We start from the raw sequence: 20519 nt of genomic DNA, 5'->3' as shown, positions 1-20519 counted from the left end.
TGTTTGTTTTTTTTTATTTTGAGAGAGACAGAGATAGCACCAGTGGGGACGGGCAGAGAGAGAGAGAGAGAGAGAGAGTATCCCAAGCAGGCTTCCCACTGCCAGCACAGAGCTGGATGTGGGGCTCGGACCCATGAAACCATGAATTCATGACCTGAGGCAAAATCAAGAGTCAGCCGCTTAACCGACTGAGCCACCCAGGTTCCCCTCAAGGAATCCTTTTCTTAAACCAGGTGGCTTGTACGGTAATCTTATGTAGCCGAGTGTCAACTTCTCCAGAAGTGTTAATCCAGGAGCAGCAAGTGGTGTTGTCCAAAGCACAGACACCTCTGTGTTGAGCTGAAAGATAACCAGGGGCTATCTTGCTATCAAGAACAACCTTGGCCAAAGAGTCTAAAGATTGTTGTTGGACAGTTACTGCTTTAGCAGCAGATTCTGCAGTGTTTGTAAGAGTCCAGGAGAGGTTCCTGATCACAGCCTCATTTGTACTCCTAACCAGGGAAGTAGGGAATCTGCCAAAAGGAGCTAATTTTCAATATGTATTTTAAAATGCTTATTTATTTTTATTGAGAGAGAAAGAGCACAAGCCACGGAGGGGCAGAGAGAGAGAAGGAGACCCAGAATCCAAAGCAGGCTCTAGGCTCTGAACTGTCAGCACAGAGCCTAACGCAGGGCTTGAACCCCCAAACTGTGAGATCATGACCTGAGCTGAAGTTGGATACTTATGACTGGGGCCATCCAGGTGCCCCAAGGGAGCTAATTTTGAGTCATGAATGTCTCCTGGTAATTCTTACTTGAGTCTGTGGCTCAGGACTGGAAAGGTGACAGCCGTGGAGGCCTGTAAAATTTTGGGGTTTGTAGACCACCCAGGTAGTTTTATTCTGGTTACCCTTGCATTATGTCCCTTTCTTTGTGTAAAACCTGGACCCAAGGCTCCCCACACCTGGTGGTGTTACCGACAGGGAAATGGACCCCTGGGGCTTGGGAGCCTGACACAGTAGAGAGGGGGCTGAGTTTGTTCCAGAGAAACTGAGGCATTGAAAATCAGGGAGAAGTATGTGACATGCAGAATTTTGTAGGATCACCAGCTGAATCAACGTCAGGAACTGCTGAAACAGGGTTTGTCATGGTGGTTTTGACTTGAGGGATCATATTGCCATTTAGAAAGGGGAAGGTCATGCCATCAGTGGATTGGAGGTAAAAGGGACAGGAAGACCATTCTGACTACCTGAAAGTGACTAGCTGAACCAGAAACAAGGAAGGCGTACTCTACGGGGGGCAGGGAGTGAGATGCTGAACTGGCCTAGGAATGAGGGACTCAATTAAGAGGCTGTATATAAGGACGTTGGATAGATGTGGCACCTTCCTCATTTGAAGATTAGAAAATCCCAAATATTGGGTGTCTGGCTGGCTCAGTCGGTAGAACCTGTGACTCTTGATCTCAGGGGTGTGAGTCCAAGCCCCACATTGGGTGTGGAGTGTACTTAAAATAAAACTAAAAAAAAAAAAAAAAATCCCATATGTTCTGTATGTGAACTGTTGTAAAATATTTCTATGATGAAATATTTGTGATGAGCTTTTGCTTTGCTTAATATGTCACTTCTGATAATAAAATGTTTGGGGGTGAACATTTAGAAATCCGGTCAATTAGTTTTTTCTGTTTGACCATTTTAGTAACATATTTTAGCCAGCAAGTTTAGAAAATGAGGTGTTAAGGGCACCTAGGTGGCTCAGTTGGTCGAGCAACCAACTTTTGGTTTCGGCTTAGGTCATGGTCCCCAGGTTGTGGGATTGGGCCCCACAGTGGGCTCCATGCTGAGCATGGAACCTGTTTAGGGTTCTTCCTCCTTCTCTCCCTCTGCCTTTCTCCCCTGCTTGGGCTCTGTCTGTTAAAAAAAAAAAGGAGGTTTTATACTTTGAGAAATATTCCTGTGAGGGGGTATAGACACTTTCCACAGGGTGACTATATGCTGTTAATGATATTGTTCAATTTTGTTACTTACCGTTAAACACAGAACTTCTGGGGCACCTGGCTGGCTCAGTGGGAAGAACATGTGACTTGATCTCGGGGTCATGAGTTTGAGCCCCACTTTGGGCGTACGGATTTAAGAAAGTACACACTTCTCCAACCATTTAACTTTAATCACACTACTCAGTTATATGAAGCTGTGTATATCCAAAATAATTTAGATTATTAACACATTGTTTTCTGATCACATAATATACATGGTGTTGTAAGCTAATTACAGCAGTTATTATCACCAGTTAGCAGAGATTTGGTGCTTGAAAGTTATATGCAGAGAGAAGTAATACATGCGCATGCATGATGTAAGGCTTGCTCGCTAAAGATAGTAATGGTGATTAAAATATCAAGAGCCGTTCAAGATAGAAAGGCCCAAAGATAATAGTGGTGAAACATAAACTAAGGTTACCAAAGTCAGCTCATTAATGAGTTGAAATAAATAATGACTACAGATGTACAATCAACTTTTTACATTGCCTTTTTGTAAGAGTTCCCTTAAATTCAGATCATGTATCTTTATTTGAAGATAAAGCAACAGCATTATCATGCCCTGCAGTTCTTATCCCAATGGTTTGATTTGGTATGTGACTTTAGAAAAGTTGTACAGCCCTCATGTAACTCTTCCCATTTTGGTAAATTCAACATTACGTGGGCCAGAGAAAAAGATAGAGATGGGCAAATTATCGGGCTGTTCCAAAGAGCATGATTTTTATTCCATGTTTTTAAGTTTTTCTTTTAAAGATACCAAAAGAATTGCGGAAGTTATTCAGTGTGTTCCTGTTTGCCTTATTGTTAACATCTTTTTTTTTTTCAAAATTTTTAATGTTTATTTTGAGAGAGAGAGTGCAAGTAGGGAGGAGGCAGAGAGAGACAGGAAGACACAGAATCTGAAGCAGGCTCCAGGCTCTGAGCTGTCAACACAGAGCCCAATGCAGGGCTCGAACCCATGAACCAGGAGATCATTACCTGAGCAAAAGTCGGACGCTTAACCAACTGAGCCACCCAGGCGCCCCCCTTATTGTTAACATCTTACATAATCATCATACACTTGTCAAAACTAAGACATTCACACAGGTACCTGTGGCAAGCAGAATTCTAAGATGGCCCCAAGATTCCTGCCCACCCCCCTCCACATGCCCTGTATCATCCCCTTCCCTTGAATGTGGGCAGGGTTTGTATGATGGAATAGTCTGATATAATTATAGTATATCACATGACAGAGGGATTTTGCAGATGTAACTGAGGTCCCTAATCAATTGAATAATCAAAAGAGAGATTATCCTGGGTGGGCCTTACCCAATCAGTTGGGCCCTTCAGAGACTTACGGAAGCAATAGCAGACACACTCCTGGTTAGAAGAAAGCAAACAGCGCTGTTGCGAACTGCTTTTGGAGTTTGCATGTGGAGCCCATGTGGATAGGACCCGAAGGTGACCTCGAGGAGCTGAAACCATCTAAGGCTAACAGCCAGCAGGAAAACAGGGACCTCAGTCCTACAGCTGTAAGAAATTAAGTTCTTCCCACAATGGGCTTGGATAAGGACCTGGATCTCTCTCCAAAGGAAATCCTCGACATGCCAAACCTTGATTTCAGCCTTGTGAGATCCAGCTACACTGTGCCCAGACATCTGACTTACAGAAAATCTAAGATAATAAATATGTCTTGCTTTAAAATTTTTGTTAGAGTGTGTTGTTTTGTGGTCATTGGTTGGTTGTGTAGCGAGAGAAAACAAATACAGGACCACACTGTTAACCAAAGTATGGGCTTTGTTTGGATTTCACCTCTTTCCCACCAATGTCCTTCTTTTCCAGGATCCAGCCACAACATGTGATGCTTTAATGCTTTCATTTCTCATCAGTCAAAATGAGGCTATACCTGATGTTTCATGATAAGCAATCAGCTTGTGCAAATCAGACATCTGTACGGGATTTCATCTCACTGATTTGGAGGAGGGGAGGTCATCTGAGCGTTTGAGTTGAGGTTGGCTCGAGCCACTGCAGGGCTTGATGTGGGTTTGTCTGTGAGGTCCTGTCTCTGTCGGAGGGGCCCCTCCAGGTGAGATGTCATGCACGCACAGAGCTGCGGTAGAATGCTGAGCCTACGAAATGGGCCTCAGACTCTGCTGTCTGGTTCCCTCTTCTAACTGCACAGGATGCAGCTGTCTGAGAAGGGGGTGACGATGTGAAGAAATGCCTCCTACGGGGGCTAATGCTTCAGCTTTGAATTACGGGTTTGAGGCCTGGGGAGATATTTACAGATGCTCAAACTGCCACGCAGTCATGACAGTGACCCTATACCCAGGGCATTCATTTCATAGGTGACAAGGTACACTTAGATTGAAAGTGTACTAGAGGTTTTCTTTCCTGGCCACAACTGGAACCCCGGCCTTCTTGTTCCCAGTGCATTCTCACTGTCAGGTTAGTCTTTTCAAGCATGGTCTATTGTCTTGCTCCTGTCCGAGGTCAGGGGTGGGGTTTTGGTGCTGTTCTGATGGCATTTGTCCAAGAAATGCCCCCAGTTGTGCCCTGCCAGTCCCCCATGCCCCAGTGTGAGGTGCTGGGGAGCCTTTCTACCACGGGAATCCGAGTGCACTTGTTTGGAGGCTCCACAGGCATCCGGTACCCCAGTGCAGAGTCAGAATAAAGGCCACAACTGCCAGTTCAAAAGTTGGGCCCAGCCCAGGAGGGTGTGACTGCGGGAGAGAAGCGTAGAGCGCTCAAAGCGACCCTGTGTCCATTTGCCCAGCCATGTGGAACCAGAAGCATTGGAGTGGCTCCAGCACTGGTTCAGTTGGGAGGTACGAATTCCTGCTCCGTAGGACCTGCTAATCCCGTGACTGGTAATGGTGGCCTGGGATGGTCATGCGTTGGGAGGAGAAACATTATCAGGATCTCCTCCTCCCTCGTTCCTCTGGGATTGGAGCTGGAGGTAGGCCGAAGTGAGCCTGATGCACAGAGAGAGACAGTAGTATAAGTTCTTTCTTACATAATACCAGGCTGGGGACTCGGTGATGGATGTTAAAAACCGTTTCTGGCTTCAAGGTGAATAAGTTTTAGTGAAGGTCATTCACAGAAATAAATAGAACATAGAGATTCTCTCTGAGGGATTCGGTGAAGAATCCCACAGAAGAGAGATTCAGGCTGAGTTTCAGAGAGTCAAAATAGGTACTTGACAAACAAATGGGGCTGGAAAGTGGTAGGGGTAAGGGTGGAGAGTGGGCATGCCGAGCAGTAGAAACCTCATATGCAAAGGCACTGGGGTGTGAAACTGCATTGGGGGTATGTGAGAGAGTTTAGGGAGTTATTCAGTATTTCTGAAGAACTTAAAAAAATATGTTTTTAATGTCTATTATTTTGAGAGAGACACACAGAGTATGACTGGGGGAGGAGCAGAGAGTGGGGAAGACACAGAATCCAAAGCAGGCTCCAGACTCTGAGCTGTCAAGCACAAAGCCCAACACAGGGCTTGAACCTATGGACCATGAGATCATGACCTGAGCCGAAGTCAGATGCCCAACTGACTGAGCCACCCAGGTGCCTCTAGAAATTTTAAGTTTACTTAAGTAATCTTTACCCCCAACATGGGGTTTGAACTCACAACCCTGAGATCAAGAGTTGCACGCTCTTCTGAGCCCAGGCACCTCTATTTTTGAAGAATTTTATGTAGAGGTGACATCAGATGTGAATTTCTAAAGTCATACTTTTTCCCCCCCTATTATAAACATATATGACACCATAAAAAACTATAAAGAAGAAATGCTTGCCTTAGGTTTGGGTTTGCTCCTCTGATAGTACCCAGCAGTGCCTTGGGCCAAGACCTTGGTTGCCTCACCCAGCTCTGGTACCCTTTCGGCTCACCACACAGGACTGGCATCACACTGTTAATTAACCTAGATGTAAAGCCCTCCTAAAGTGGCAAGAACCAGGACTGTCTGGTTTACTCCAAAATACAGGAGGGCACCTGACATATAATAGATGTTGAATGAAATGGAGAGTTTCAGGACACAAAGATAATGGTGCATTTGTTGCATACTGAACATTTTCCAGTATTTGACCCATTTTGTTTTTGAGAAAGGTTGATACTTGTCAAATAGAATTTGTCATGTTTATTTGCATTTTTAGAACAATAACCCTGGCTGTTCAGAACTGTGCTATTAATTATAGTCACTACTAGCCCCATCCAGCTCTTTATATTTAAATGTAAATTAAAATGTCCTATGATTTTAGGGGCACCTGGATGGCTCAGTCGGTTAAGTGTCCGACTTCAGCTCAGGTCATGATCTCACAGTTCGTGGGTTCGAGCCCCGCATCGGGCTCTGTGCTGACAGCTCAGAGCCTGGAGCCTGCTTTGGACTCTGTGTCTCCCTCTCTCTGCCTCTTTCCGACTTGCATGCTCGCTCGCTCTCTCTCAAAAATAAAAGGTAAAAAAAAAATTTAGAAAAAAAAAAGTGTCCTATGATTTTATGGGGAGTTCAAGAAACAAAAGAAGTGGGCAAAGGAGATAAAGAGAAAGGGAGAGAGTAGCAAACCAAGAAATAGTCTCTTAACTATGGAGAACAAACTGATGTCCACCAGAGGGGAGGTGGGTGGGGGATTAAAGAGTGCACTTGTGATGAGCACAAGGTGTGTATGTAAGTATTGAATCACTATATGGTACACCTGAAACTCATATTACACTGTGTTAACTAAGTGGAAATTAAAAACTTAAAAATGTAACACAAAAATTAAACTGTCTGTTCCTCAGTCTCACTAGCTATATTTCAGGGGCCCGGTAGCCCTATGTGACTGGTGGCTATTATATTGGACAGTTCAAGTCTAGAATATTTCTGTCCTCTCCAGTTTCTTTTGGACAGAGCTGCTCTAGAGGGTGGATTGGTAGGGAGAGAAACTGGAGGCAGGTTGGCCAATTCGGTGGTCTTGGCATTAGGCCAGGGAAGAGATGACAGCTTGAACCAGGTGGTGAAAGTGTCCAAGGAGAAGGGAGGACTAAATCAGAGAACGGTTGAGGAGACAGAATCCATTTGATTTCGGGTAAGATGAGGTAGGGAGGAAGAGGAAAGTTTGATAACCAGGGTTCAACCGGAGAAGCAGAACAGGCAGGTGGTACTGCCTACATATGTAGGTAGGAAAGGGATTCCTGCAAAGGATTGGCTTCTGCAGTTGAAGGCTGGCTACCCAAGCTGGAACCCCCACAGACAACCATCAATCCTTCTTCCTCTCTCCCTCAATATTCTCCTCCCTGCCTCATCTTTCCCCCCATTTTTTCTCTCCCCTTTTCTCTATCCTGCACTCTGCCTTCCCTCCTCCTATCCCTTCTCTCTCTCCCTCTTCCTTTTCTCTTTCCCTCTTTAACTTTCCTCCCTCCCACCTTCCTTCTCTCTCTCCCTTCCCTCGCCATGCCTTTCATTAAGTCGCCTCACTCAGGATAACCTTTAGTCAGCTGAGTAGGGACTTTAATGACATCTGCAAAATCCCTTCACAGCAGCACATAAATTAGCATTGGAATCGTTGGGAGAGTATGTGTGTGCTGCAGGCTGGCCAGCTCAGTCCTCCAGCTCTCGTGAGAAACTCTGCCTTGCAGTCCACCCGAACCAGGAACATACTAGAAAGGAGTGCTGGGGAATATGGTTTACCCAGTTTTCTGACTGGGGCAATGATAGGAATCCATGTGTGAGATAAGATGAGGGTTGTAACAGGAATATGTGGGGTGGAGGGCAGTAGCTGGTGAATTCAGCTGTGGCTTGTTGGGGCTGGGAAGTGCCTGTGGACCATCTGTTCTCATAAGTGTGAGTCCAGGAATTCAAGAGGGGTCTGGGCTGAAGACACCGATGGTGGGTCCTCAACACATGCGTGGTAGTTCGAACAAAGTGGCTCTACTCCTCATCTGGGGACAGCAGGAGGACGGCCGGGAACAGGGAAAGTCCACACCTACAGGGCTGAGGAGGGAAGCGGAACCAAGAAAAAGGCTGAGCCAGAAGCATTCCAGGGTGGAGCCAAGTGAAGACAAGAGGAAGGGCAGGGATGGTGGAAGCCTGTGGAGTGAAGGGCACAGCGTTCTCTTCCCAACCTGGGTGGAGAAGCACATGAGGCCAACTTTACAGTTGATCTATGAGCAGAGAAGGACGTAGAGGTAACGGAATTGGAGTGCTAATCCCAGAGTGGGTCCCCTCAAGTGCACTAAGTGTGCCTTTTCTGGGCTGCCTCCAGGTGAGAGATCATAAACTTGCCCACAGGGCTCTGGCAGGGAGGAGAAGCCCCTAATCCCAAGTGTGGGGCTCAGGGAAGGCCTCACAGAAAAAAGAACAAAAGTTGAGATCTCCTGGATGGGGAGGAGTTAGCCAAATGAAATGTGGACCTAATACCCTGTTCCCCCTTCCCCCGTAATCCTGGTCATACTTGATGTTTACAAATTCTTTTTTTTTTATATGAAATTTATTGTCAAATTGGTTTCCATACAACAGTGCTCATCCCAAAAGGTGCCCTCCTCAATACCCATCACCCACCCTCCCCTCCCTCCCACCCCCATCTACCCTCAGTTCTCAGTTTTTACAAATTCTTTAAAAAAAAAACTTATTTAGGGGTACCTGGGTGGCTCAGTTGACTTAGCATCCATCTCTTGATTTTGACTCAGGTCATGGATCTCACAGTTTCATGAGTTCGAGCCCCACATGGGGCTCTGTGCTGACAGCATGAAGCCTGCTTGGGATTCATTCTATCTGCCCCAATGCTGCTCATACTCTTTCTCAAAAAATAGTAAATAAATAAAAACTTGGACAACTTATTTAGTGTTCACAACCTAGTCTGCTCCCTACCGGGAAGATGTCTCTTTTGCTACTTAATTAAACCTTCTAGGTTCTGTCAGAGCTGTGGGTATGTAGGTGTGTGTATAATTTTGTGTGTGCAACGTTGTTCCATTTTAACCACTTTTTCTTACTAATGAGCATGTTTAAATTACAGTAAGATTCATTTTATTCCCTGAAGGTCTGTTTTTAACTGAAGCTTTGAAAATTAAAGACCTGCAATAATAAAAGTTTTACAGACCTCTAAGCACGCTCGGACATTGGGCCCTCTAGTATAGATGACTTTAGAACAGGCGTCTAATCCAGGCCCTTGACTCTGGCTGCTCGTCCTTGTCCATGGAGGTGTTGTTCAGAAATCCCCAAGATGGGACCTCACTCCCCAGAGCTTCCAATTTAATTGGTCTGTAGAGAAGCCTGGACATCAATACCATTTTTAAGGGCTACAGAATAGTGTGCAGCTGTTGAACCCCTGGTTTAATCATAGCATTTATATGTATTTTAAGTAGAGGGAAAGAAGACTCTTTGCAGCCTCCTGAGGAAGGAGGGTAGGAAAACAATAAAAAATACTTTCTCCTAAGAAGTGGTGACTCATTAGAATGGTCCATTTTCCTCCCCCTGCCCCCAAGAGGGCAGGAGGTTGGTACAAGCAGACTCGATCAAGCCTAGATACTGAAATCTGACTTGAAATCTTCTATCAGCAGAACCCACTTGTCATCACAGGGGATGGGAATTAGAGACAATATTCTTATCATGGATACCTTTAAAGTCATGGTTTCCAGGGTTTTGTTTGTTTTTGTTTTAAACAGCTGAACCATTATTTCAAAACAAATCTTTCTTGAAATTCCATCCTCCACCCTTCACCCTCCACCACCCTCCCCTGAGATCCTTAGGAACACTAAGGTGCCACAAAACAGAGTTTGAAATCCAAAGCATCAAGTGTTACAGCTACTTCTGTCTTGAGTACAAGCTAAACTAAGCAAAAATAGCATCAAATTGAAACCAGCTGTTCCATAACGAGCAATCAAACCGTGGTCTATTATTTCCTCCTGAGGTTTCCCCTCTGATAGAGCCCTGAGTAGAGTATCTTTCCATCTCAACGGCATGTGACACCCTGATGGGGCAGAGGAGGGGATGAAGAACGTTTTTCTGCTTTCAGCATAGATAGCGTTTTAAAAAAGGAAATAGGTACTGGAAAGTAAATAAAATTTAGTTTCAGACCTTGAAATTGAGTCCATCAGACTTCTTCCACTATTTGAAATGTCTGAGCTAGTGTCCCTGCAAAGAAAAAATAATAGTAATAAATGTATGGTCTTTTTTTTTTTTTTTGTAATTTTTTTTTAATGTTTAGTTTTAAGAGAGCATGTGCACCCAAGTGGGAGAGGGGTATGGGGGGGGACACAGAATCTGAAGCAGCCTCCAGGTTCTGAGCTGTCAGCACAGAGCCCAACGTGGGGCTCAATCTCACGAACTGCGAGATCATGACCTGAGCTGAAGTCGGACGCTTAACCAACTGAGCCACCCAGGCGCCCCAATGAATGTATGGTCTTAATTGGGAATTTAATGCCTAATAGACTATTAACGATTCTTGTGTGTTCTGTACAGTTTCACCCTGTGGATGTGGGTGTGAATCATTCCCTCCCCCAGCTTGGCTATACTAGGTGTAGGGGCAGAAAGAGTATTTTTAGATCGCAGGTAGTCTAGGGTCTGAGACTGGATCTCTGCTGGGTCACTTCTTAGCAATATGGCCTTGAGCAAATTGTTTAACCTCCTGAAGACACTGTTGCTTCATTTCAAAATGGGGATGATCATATATATCTCATGGGTGATTGGGAACAATTAAGGGAGACGGTCCATGTAGACTTTAGCAGAGTGCCTGGTGCATGGTAAGCTCAATTGATACTAGTTACCATTATTATACAGTGTATTTTGACAGACTGTTCTGGTCCAAGTTCTTGTCGAGGAACTGGAAATGCATGAGACAAAATGATAGGAGCATTACCAAAGAAGCCTCAGTTCTGGGACAGACGGACGGGGAGAGTGGAAGCAGGCAGGGTGTGTTAGCATGGGGGATGTAGCTCTTGAACCTTGCCCTTCGACAAGGTGCTGGGAAAGGAGCAGGGAAGGCATTTCAGACTGTTGCATATGTCCAACGGTGTTGAATGGACAGAGTTCATGAAAGGAAAACCTAAGATGCGCAACGTGAGGGATGAGGTTGGAGAAGTTGCCCGGGCAGCCGTAGGAGCCGAGCTAAGAATGCTCCTCCAGCTTGGCTACTCCCTAGGTGAGGGACAGCCACTCCCTGTGAAAAGTGCTTAGTCCTCACTGCACGAGGATGTGCTGATAGTATCTTCGTGTCTATGTTCAATCCAGGAAGCCTACTGCATCTGCGGACACAACAGCCATAAGAACAGCCCATAATAGCAGGCTGCTCACACAGTGTGTTAAGTCCGGGGAGGAAGACACTGCCAAGATTTAAAAAGATTTGGCCAAGAATACGCCTCCAGAATGATTATCTCAGACTGAGCATAGACTATATTTCTAATCAGAGCAAAATATACATAGTCTAGGTCAAGGAATGCCATACGCCTGTTTCTAAGACATTGAAAAAATTGGGCAACAGTGTGTTTGTAGAAGCAAAAAGGAACTTAAACTTTTCTTTAAGGTGGGCATGAAAGTTGACTGAAGCTTGTCCAGATACTGTGCTTAAGGCAGCCAGAGCATGTGGTAAAGAATGGGCAGCGCCTGGATGGCTCAGTTGGTTGAGCACCCAACTCTTACTTTCAGCTCAGGTCATGATCCCAGCATTGTGGGATGGAGCCCTTAGTCTGTGCTGAGCAGGGAGCCTGCTTAAGATTCTCTCTCCTCTCCCTCGCCCCCTCTCCCACTCATGTGTGCTTGCTTGCTCGCTCTCTCTAAAATAAAAAGAAAGAAAAAAAGAAAAAGAAATGGTAGGTGGCAGTTACATCATTGGATTTGATGCCTGTAAGCAACTGGGCACAACTTAGGAACTAGTCATTGAACTTACATAACAGAATGTCCGGTTTGTGAGGGATTGTTAAATGTGTCAGAATCCAACCAGTTTTTCTCCGTTATTCCTGTCAAGCAGCAGCACCCACCCACCATGTGAACCCTGAGCTGTGGTGAACTCCGATTTGGGGGCAGTTCTGTTTGGCCTTGCATAGCTGGCTTCTGTTCATGGGGCTAGTTCTATCTTTTGAAGACACACAGGGGTGCTACCCACACCTGCCCCATCGGGCAGCACGTTGTTCCAAGACAGCTGTCCTGCCTTTTTCCTGAGTTGATCATCCTTATGGAATGTGGTTTTAGGTCTTTTTGCCGTCTTGATTACTTACCGCTGTATATTAATTTTTTCCCACTCCTTTGAGTGTTTCAATTTAGGCTTCTATAACAAAAATACCATAAACTGGATGGCTCAAAGAACAAAATTTCATCACTATGCAGGAGGCTGAGAAGTCCAAGATCAAGGCTCTAGCAGATTGGGTGTTGGGTGAAGTCCCACTTCCTGGTTCATAAATGACTCTTACCCCTCTGTCCTTGCAAGGAGGAAGAGCTATCTTTCTAGGGGCACTAAATCCATTCACGAGGCAAGGGCTCCGACGTCAGGACCTAATCACCTCCCAAAGACCCTGCCTCCAAAATACCATCACACTGGGGATTAGGATTCCAGTGTACCAATTTTGAGGGGACACAAATATTTAGTCTACAGCAGTGGCAGAAAGCACTGAGTGCATCATTCAACAAACGGCCTCATTTGCCTCGAATAGAGTGAAATCGTGGATTTTCTAAACTGTGTTTCTGTCAGTGGAGCCCAAGGTGCAAGCATATTAAGGCTGCTTGTCTGCTAAAACCTGCAGAAGTGGTTCTGTTTTTTGATGAACTAACATCTTCTAAGCTCCTACCTCCTTCCTGTATTTGTACTCTTCGTTTTTAATAACCCACGTTCACACCTTTTATTGATCCCCTGTTTCATTTCTCCAGCTTGTAAAGATTATGGATTTCTGATTCGGTGGGACAGGAAATTGACTCTCACCTCTAGTTTCTCCCGATCGCATGTGTGATAACCTAGCCCCTGTGTTGCCATTAGATCACATGTGTTAGGCTCAGCGAGAAGGTCTCTGGCAGGACGTGAGTCAGCCCTTACCCCACCCCGAGCTGGGCACTCATCGGCATGCTTTGGACATGCTCGTTATTCATTCTTCAAGTTGTTCTGCCTTGATTGACAGTTGAGTTAGTAAGGATATTGTAAATACCTTTTCAGAAGCCTTAGTAATGCCCAGTTCTCCCTGATTTCTTGCTTAAAATTTCACCAACAGTGGAGTAGCAATAAAATTTCGAAATTGTTAAAATAAAGGGTAAACCCATGCCAGGTGACTTGAACCCATTTTGAACCAGCTAACTGCTCTTTTACAATCTTTTTTTTTTTTAATTTTTTTTTTAACGTTTATTTATTTTTGAGACACAGAGAGACAGAGTATGAACGGGGGAGGGTCAGAGAGAGAGAGGGAGACACAGAATCCGAAACAGGCTCCAGGCTCCGAGCTGTCAGCCCAGAGCCCGACGCGGGGCTCGAACCCACGGATCGTGAGATCGTGACCTGAGCCGAAGTCGGCCGCTTAACCGACTGAGCCACCCAGGCGCCCCTCTTTTACAATCTTTTAACAACCTTGGGCTTTCATTCTCCCTTTCTAATACTCATTTCTCTTCTGTCTGAAGAAAATTTCCACAGAAAGGCCAAATAGAAGTTCCATTAACCTCAAGCACCAGAAATACCCCTTAATTTGCTATATAAAAATATTCATGATATTTTAACAAAAGAGCCCACCCCAAAAAGCCCAGTTGTGTTGTCTATAAAATTTCTATAATCCCCAGTTCATTTTGCCTTTTACATTCCTGACTAAACATAACTATCCAAACAAACAAAACATACCTGTCCATACCTTATAGTCACCCTAAATGCTGTTTCTTCAAGGTATTTGCCTTCGATTCTGTGCCTTCCTGAGCATAAGTAGCCTCATTGGCTTCCATAACAGCATTCACTTTTCTTCTCATTAGGATTTTTTGGGGATTGTCTGATCAGATCTCCTGGACTTCATGAACACTGTTTTAGAATTTCATGGCCTAGAGTCATGTCTGTGTTGTCTGAGAACTTCCAACCTAGTCTTTGCCACTTACTGGGTATATAGCCCAAAATGGTTGCCTCTAAGCAAAAAACAATGAGACCTCTTCCGGGCTTGAATCTTGTGTATAGATTTAAAAAGAAAAAAAAAAAAAAAGAGTCTCACCAATGCTTGGGTGCTGAATGACCCTCACCTTCCCTGAGGGCAGTGCATGTAGAAACTTGGAGGTGGCCAGTAGGACTCTTACTTTTCTGCAGAAGACAGATAACAGAAGAGCTGAGATTTGGCTGTGAGCCTTTGTGGTTCTCCCCTCCTCCTACATACTCCTTCCATTCCTTGGTTCTCATCATGTAGAAATCCAAGGGTGAATGTTCAAGTGTTACACAATTCAGTATTGGGACTGGACATGGCAAGGCGGTTTATTTTTCATTCTTAAAATTAACATAAAGCACAGAAGCTGCCTAAATGTGTTTGTGCTATTCTTAAGATAATGCCATCTTAATTTTTTTTTTTTTTTTGAAAGGCATGCTTTCAAATGTCCTTTTCTTCGTGATGAGAATATTTGTCAGTTCTGGTCTCGGACTTTCCTCAATAGGGAATAGTCTGACCTTAGAAAATGGTTCTCAACTGTCTCCAGTCAGCTAGGTCCCAAGTCTTAGTAATAGTTTAGAAAGATTGTTGCAGTGGTGTTCGGGGAGTGCCTTCTGCATCTGGCCTAAAGTAACATGGAGACAGCTGACCATATTAAAGGTAGCTAGCAGCCATAACCAGTTAGAGAACTTGACTTTTCTCTTCACTTTAGCTTCAATCCCTGCTTTTAAAATTTATTCAAGGTTAAGATGTTAAAGGTGTGCCATTGGTCTCAGAGATCCAGCTCCCTAGTTCTTTGAGTTTGCCCAACCAAGCTTCATTCTAATTTCACAGTCCTTCCTCTCCATTTATGTTGCCACCACCCTCTATCAACCACCATCTTGCCATGATCTCAGTGGCCTCCCCACTGTCTGTTCTTGTGTCCCTCCCATTCATTTTCTAGACTGTACAATAGCCCAAATCTTCTAAAAATGCAAGTCAGTTCACAGCATCTCCTTGCTTACAACCCTGTAGTGAGTGCCTCTTACATTTGGGATAAGAACCAAAATTCTTGGGGCACCTGGGTGGCTCAGTCAGTTAAGCGTCTGACTTTGGCTCAGGTCATGGTCTTATGGTCCGTGGGTTTGTGCATCAGGCTCTGTGCTGTAAGCTCGGAGCCTGGAACAGAATCGGAGCTACAGATTCTGTGCCTCCCTCTCTCTCTGCTCTTCCCCCACTTGCACTCAGTCACCCTCGCTCTCAAAAGTAAACATTAAAAAAACAGTTTTTAAAGAACCAAAATTCTTTGCAGTCTGCTGTGCGGCACATGAGCTGCCTCTGGAATAATCTCCCAGCACATGGTCCATCTTCCAAAATATTTTCTGCCCCAGAGCCTTTGCACACGTTTCCCTTTGCCTGCTTCCCTCTGCAAGAACCACTTTTCTTTCTCCCTCCACATCTGGCTGACTTCATGCCTCAATTTAAATGTAGCTTCCTCAAAGAACTTTTCTCTAACACTCAGACCCAAGTTAGGGCTCCGTGGTACATTCTCTCATCTCTTGATTATTTGTAATTATTTGTATTATTAAGTCTGTGTCCTCACAAACTCAAGTTTATGGGACCAGAGACTACATTTTTTGTTTTCTACTCTAGCCCCCTCAACCTTTTATACATCCTGATGTATACGGTGTGAATACTTGTTGAATGAGTCTGTAGATGAATACATTAGTGCTATGCCAACTTACTATCTTACCATCTATGTAGTAAAATAGAAAGTGCTCTAGCATTGAATCAATAAAAAGATGTGGATTCCAGATCTTCTTCTGTCATTTAGCAGCTTTGTCTAGTCTCTCAAGCTCCCTGTGTTCCAGTTGCCTTTTAAGTTGGGGATAATGATCTTGACCTACCTGCATGGGGGAGATGTGGTAAAGATCAAATGAGACATTTTGTACCTGAAAGTTCTTGGGAACTGCATGGTAGAGTACATTTGTCCTCAATGTCATTGCCTTGTTAATGACTAGCAGAGGATAGCGAGAACTGGAGGACCTGGAACTGGGCCACTGCAAAAGCTTGGGAATAGAGCAGATGCCAGATACAGGAAGTGAGTGTGTAGCTGAGGATGTGAAGAGCTGCAGGGGGTCATCCAGCCCGGAGCCTGTGCTAAGGCCTCTTGTGGTGGAGCACATTACAGGATGGAAGAAGGGTGCTGATGCTTAGTCTTAACGATTTCCACACCGTTTCCACTTGGAGGCCATGTGCCATGGTGGCAAGACACTTGATTCAGAGAGAGACATCTTGAAATATAGTCCTAACCCTGTCACTGACCAGGTCTGTTTTTTTAGAAACATGTTGTAACCTCTGTTTCATTGTCTCTTTATTATAAAACAGATTAGCAAGAAAAAATTGTGACTATTTTTTATTTCTTAGAGGATTGTTACCAAGAAAGATTGAATGAAATTACATGAATATTCTTTGGAAACATAGAGGGTGTTAGATGCAGAAAGTAGTATTTGAACTCAAAATTGTGGAAGACTTTAATAACTGCCTAAAGTGCCTCCTTTCTCATACTTTATACATAAATTTCTTGGTAATAATTTAATTTGTAGTTAGGGTACTTGTGAATGCAGTACGTATTATGTATGGATTTGTAGACCCCTTTGGGAAAAGAATTTCCATCTATTCTGATTGGTCTAAGGGCAGTATATTTTGATCAACATTTGCTAGCTAGAGAGCAGCTCTCAACTATGTTTGCATGGTGACTGCTAAAATGTATGCAAATGTAATTATTTTTTTCAGCACAGAGAAATCATGCATGTAGGGCATAGAATATCTGATAGACTGAGCTGAGAAATGTGCCTGCAGCTAATACCATTTGAGTAGACTTACCCATTGATACCAATTGATTTTAAACTGTACCAAAAATTTAGTGACAGCATCTTAGCAGATACCATCATATTCAATCTTAAGTCATTTGTAAAATTCTTCTTGATTTCAGCATAATTAAAATATGAAAATTAGATCTTAGAATCCAAAAGGTGCCTCATCTCATTGCCTCTCTGAGCTTTATTGTATCTTAGTGACTTGGGGGTTAAGAGCAGGTTGTGATGTGGCATCTGGAACCATGGACACTCCTCTTAGCACACCTGTGTTGATGGTACCATGCCCTAACATTGCTTTTGACATTGTCGTTCTCCTGTCTCTTCTTATGAATTAAGATGGCCTCCTTAGATGTGTGAGTTCTTAGGCTAGAGCAGAAAATCACTGAGGTTGTGTTTTTCCAATTAACATGTTTATACTTCATCTCAGAAATTCTGATGAGATTGCAAAAGCTGCACATAAATTTTATGAAGAAACATTTGGTAAGAGACTGGATGCTGCATTTATTTCCATAGATGTAAGTTACCAAACCTTAGAGCATATAGAGTGATTTTGCAGATCTTGGAAGTTAATAGTACATTCTGTGCCCCACAGTGAAAGTTACAGATGCCGTAGGTCTATCCTATGTTAACCATAACTTCTCTTGTTTTTTAAATTGAGATATAATTCACATACATTCATCCCTTTAAAATGTACAATTCAGGGGTCTTCAGTATATTTGCAAGGTGGCACAAATATCACTATTATTTAATTTCAATAACTTTTCATCACCTCTGAAAGAAACATACTATTGGCAGTGACTCCCCATTCTCCCTTCCCCCAGCCCCTGGCAACCACTAATCTACTTGTTGACTCTATGGATTTGCCTGTTCTGGACATTTCCTATAAATGGAATCATATAATATGTGGTCTTTTGTGTCTGATTTCTTTCTCTCAGCATAGCGTTTACAAGGTTTGTCTGTGTTGTGTATGTATCAATACTTCCTTCCATTTTATGGCTAATATTCTGTGGTATGGATATACCACATTGTTTTTCCATGCATCTGTTGATGTATATATGGCTTGTTTCTACTTTCTGGATGTTGTGAATGGTGTGTTATGCACATTTCTATGCAAACTTTTACATGAATGTATATTTTCGGTTTTCTTGATTACATACTTCGTAGTAGAACTGCCGGGTCTTAAGGTAACTCTATTTATAGCTTTTTTAGGAATTGCCAAACTGTTTTCCAAAGTGACTGCACTGTTTTACATTCCCACCAACAATGTATGTTTCTCCACGTTCTTACCAACGTGTGTTTTTAATTTTTTTGGTAATAGCTGTCTTAGTGGGTGTCAAGTGGTATCTCATTGTGGGCTTGATTTGTATTTCCCTAATGACTGAATGTTGGACGTCTTTTCATGTGCTTATTGGCCATTTGTATACTACTTTGGAGCAACGTCTGTTCAAATCATTTTCCCGTATGTTAAGACCCTAATATTGACATAAGCCCCTGAGTGCCTAAGAGACAACCTGTCATCCTCCCATATTCCTACCTGTCACATTCACAGAACCACACTTTGCAAATCTAAGAACTTGGAAATCCCTTCTCACCTATTCAAGCATGTGTAATCTGTTCATATGTCCTGTAGATTCTTCCTCCATAGAATTAAATCCTTTTCCCCCACTCACTGTTACCGCCGTGCCTCAGCCTCTCATCCCCTAACTGAAATGGCCTCCTCACTGGTCTCCTTAGCTACAGCCTGACCATTACCCTTTCTTGTATGTCACCTGTGACCAATCTGATCGCTGAAAATCCTTCCAGGGTACCCCAAATCCTGTAGGCTAATGGCCAGACTCCTGAAGGTTACCTGCCAGGCCTTGGCTCCTTTCCTTTTACTAGTCCAGAATTTCTTCAACACAGTTCAAGCTTGTCTTCATCTTTGAAAGCTCTCCCTGACACAAGGTATCTCCAATCTTGGTTTTGTTTCCCTTCCATCTCCCTCCATTGTACCTCGTTTATATTTTTGTCATATCATTTATTTCACAGCATCGTGTAATTCTTGTGGGTTCTTTTTTGCTTGTTTTTCCCCCCTCCTCTCAGTTTCTGGGATAAAGTAACTCTCAAATAGTTGATCAACACATCTTCACTGAGCATCCATGATGAGCCAGGCCCTGTAATGGTTGAAGGAGAGAACTTACTGGAAAGGGGCATGGGATAGTGTTAGGGAGGGAAGGAACTGTTCTGTGGTTTGACAATGGCTGTGGTTACCTGATAAGTGTTTTTTAACAATCACAAAAACATACGTTCAAAGAGTGAAAGTTACTTTATGTAAATTATACCTTAATAAAAACTTGGAGAAAAGAGACGTAGTGGGAGAAAAGGACAAAGGTAATTATATGAGCTTACTCTAAGATGAAGCATAATGCCATGAAAGGAGGATATAGTAGTTGAGAAGTGCAAAGTTGGGACATGAGATCATCACATGCCTTAGTCACCTCCTTTGGAAAGTCTTTCCAGAGCACCTCTACTGCTTTTATGACATCTTTACGTATCAACTGTTGGACTTACTATATTGCATTCTAATTGTCTGGCCATTGAGGGCATCCAGACAGGGTCCTGCCTCAGCTCTGGAATTGAGAAGTCAGGTATCCTCAGGAACTCATTGGACATTCAGGGCATTCGATGAAATGCACAAAAAACTCTTTGCACGGTATTTGCCCAGCGTGGGCACTCATGCATATGGAAATGGCTGCTGCTGTTATTTTTCATCATTTTTGGAATGATTTTTCCCCCCCCGTTTGCACTCCCATAGCCCTAGGCATGCATCTTCTGGTAATAGGTGTACCATGTACAATAATGTTTTTAATGGAAGGGTGAATAGTGTTTAAAAGTCAAAATTCAAGCTCATTATCTACTGAGATTGGTTGCTACAGAAACAGTAAATGTTTGATAAGTGGTTAATAAGTTGCTGTCTGGTGGATGTCAGCCTAGTTTTTAAAATTCAGCCATGGTTTTTTTGAGGAGGTGGGTAGGGTTGGAGGTAGAATGGTGTTCCTCAGCCCAGGTTCCTCTTTACTGCTAGAGCAGTGAGAGGTGAGCATGGCCGATGAAACAGGAAGCTGACACCAGCTTGGGACCCGCACGTTCTGCAAGTTCAGCGGTTACGTGGTCCTTAGAGGGTATATAAAACAGAATCTTAATTTCTAGATTCTGTTAAGGCAGTATATATTGAGCATAGACCCATGATCTCATGTATCTCGCTTATAAGAAATTTGATTGACTTTGTGCTGTTCTTGGTATTGAGGCAAAAAACCCACTTTCAGGCCCGTGTATCATACTGTGGGGTTAGGTCAAGCCAGGTTGCATTTGGCAACCTATACTGCTTGATTTTGACCTTGCCAGAATCCCACAGTCCCTAGTGCTCCTTAGAAGTGGTGAGAAACCAAAACCATAATGGCAAAATAAAAACAGAACCAACCCGTTGGAATGGCCCTGGAATGTAATATTGGCACATTACACAAGATGTTGGAGCCCAGGGAGAAGCAGTGCGTTTTGCCTCACGCTGCCCTTTGAACATCATAGGCAAGTTCCAGGAGAATGTTTGCTTTCGTTACTAGATGAATGTACTCAT

General features: G+C 43.6%; 1 protein-coding gene and 1 long non-coding RNA gene across 4 annotated transcripts in view; one reads left to right on the top strand and one right to left on the bottom strand.

Annotated features, from left to right (window-relative positions):
* PPM1H (protein phosphatase, Mg2+/Mn2+ dependent 1H) overlaps nucleotides 1-20519 on the top strand; it is a 259467-nt gene that overhangs the window by 45717 nt on the left and 193231 nt on the right. The gene's annotated exons all lie outside the window — the stretch shown is intronic.
* LOC128316420 (uncharacterized) lies at nucleotides 14073-19028 on the bottom strand. The gene is made up of 3 exons (XR_008300302.1): nucleotides 18499-19028; nucleotides 15781-15934; nucleotides 14073-14209 (listed from the first exon to the last, which is right to left on the bottom strand). It is a non-coding gene; the product is annotated as an uncharacterized LOC128316420 (long non-coding RNA).

The sequence above is a fragment of the Acinonyx jubatus genome, chromosome B4 (assembly GCF_027475565.1).
Source record: "Acinonyx jubatus isolate Ajub_Pintada_27869175 chromosome B4, VMU_Ajub_asm_v1.0, whole genome shotgun sequence".
Lineage (NCBI taxonomy): Eukaryota > Metazoa > Chordata > Mammalia > Carnivora > Felidae > Acinonyx > Acinonyx jubatus.
Note: the sequence above shows the minus strand (reverse complement) of the source record. Positions and strands in the feature narration are given on the sequence as shown.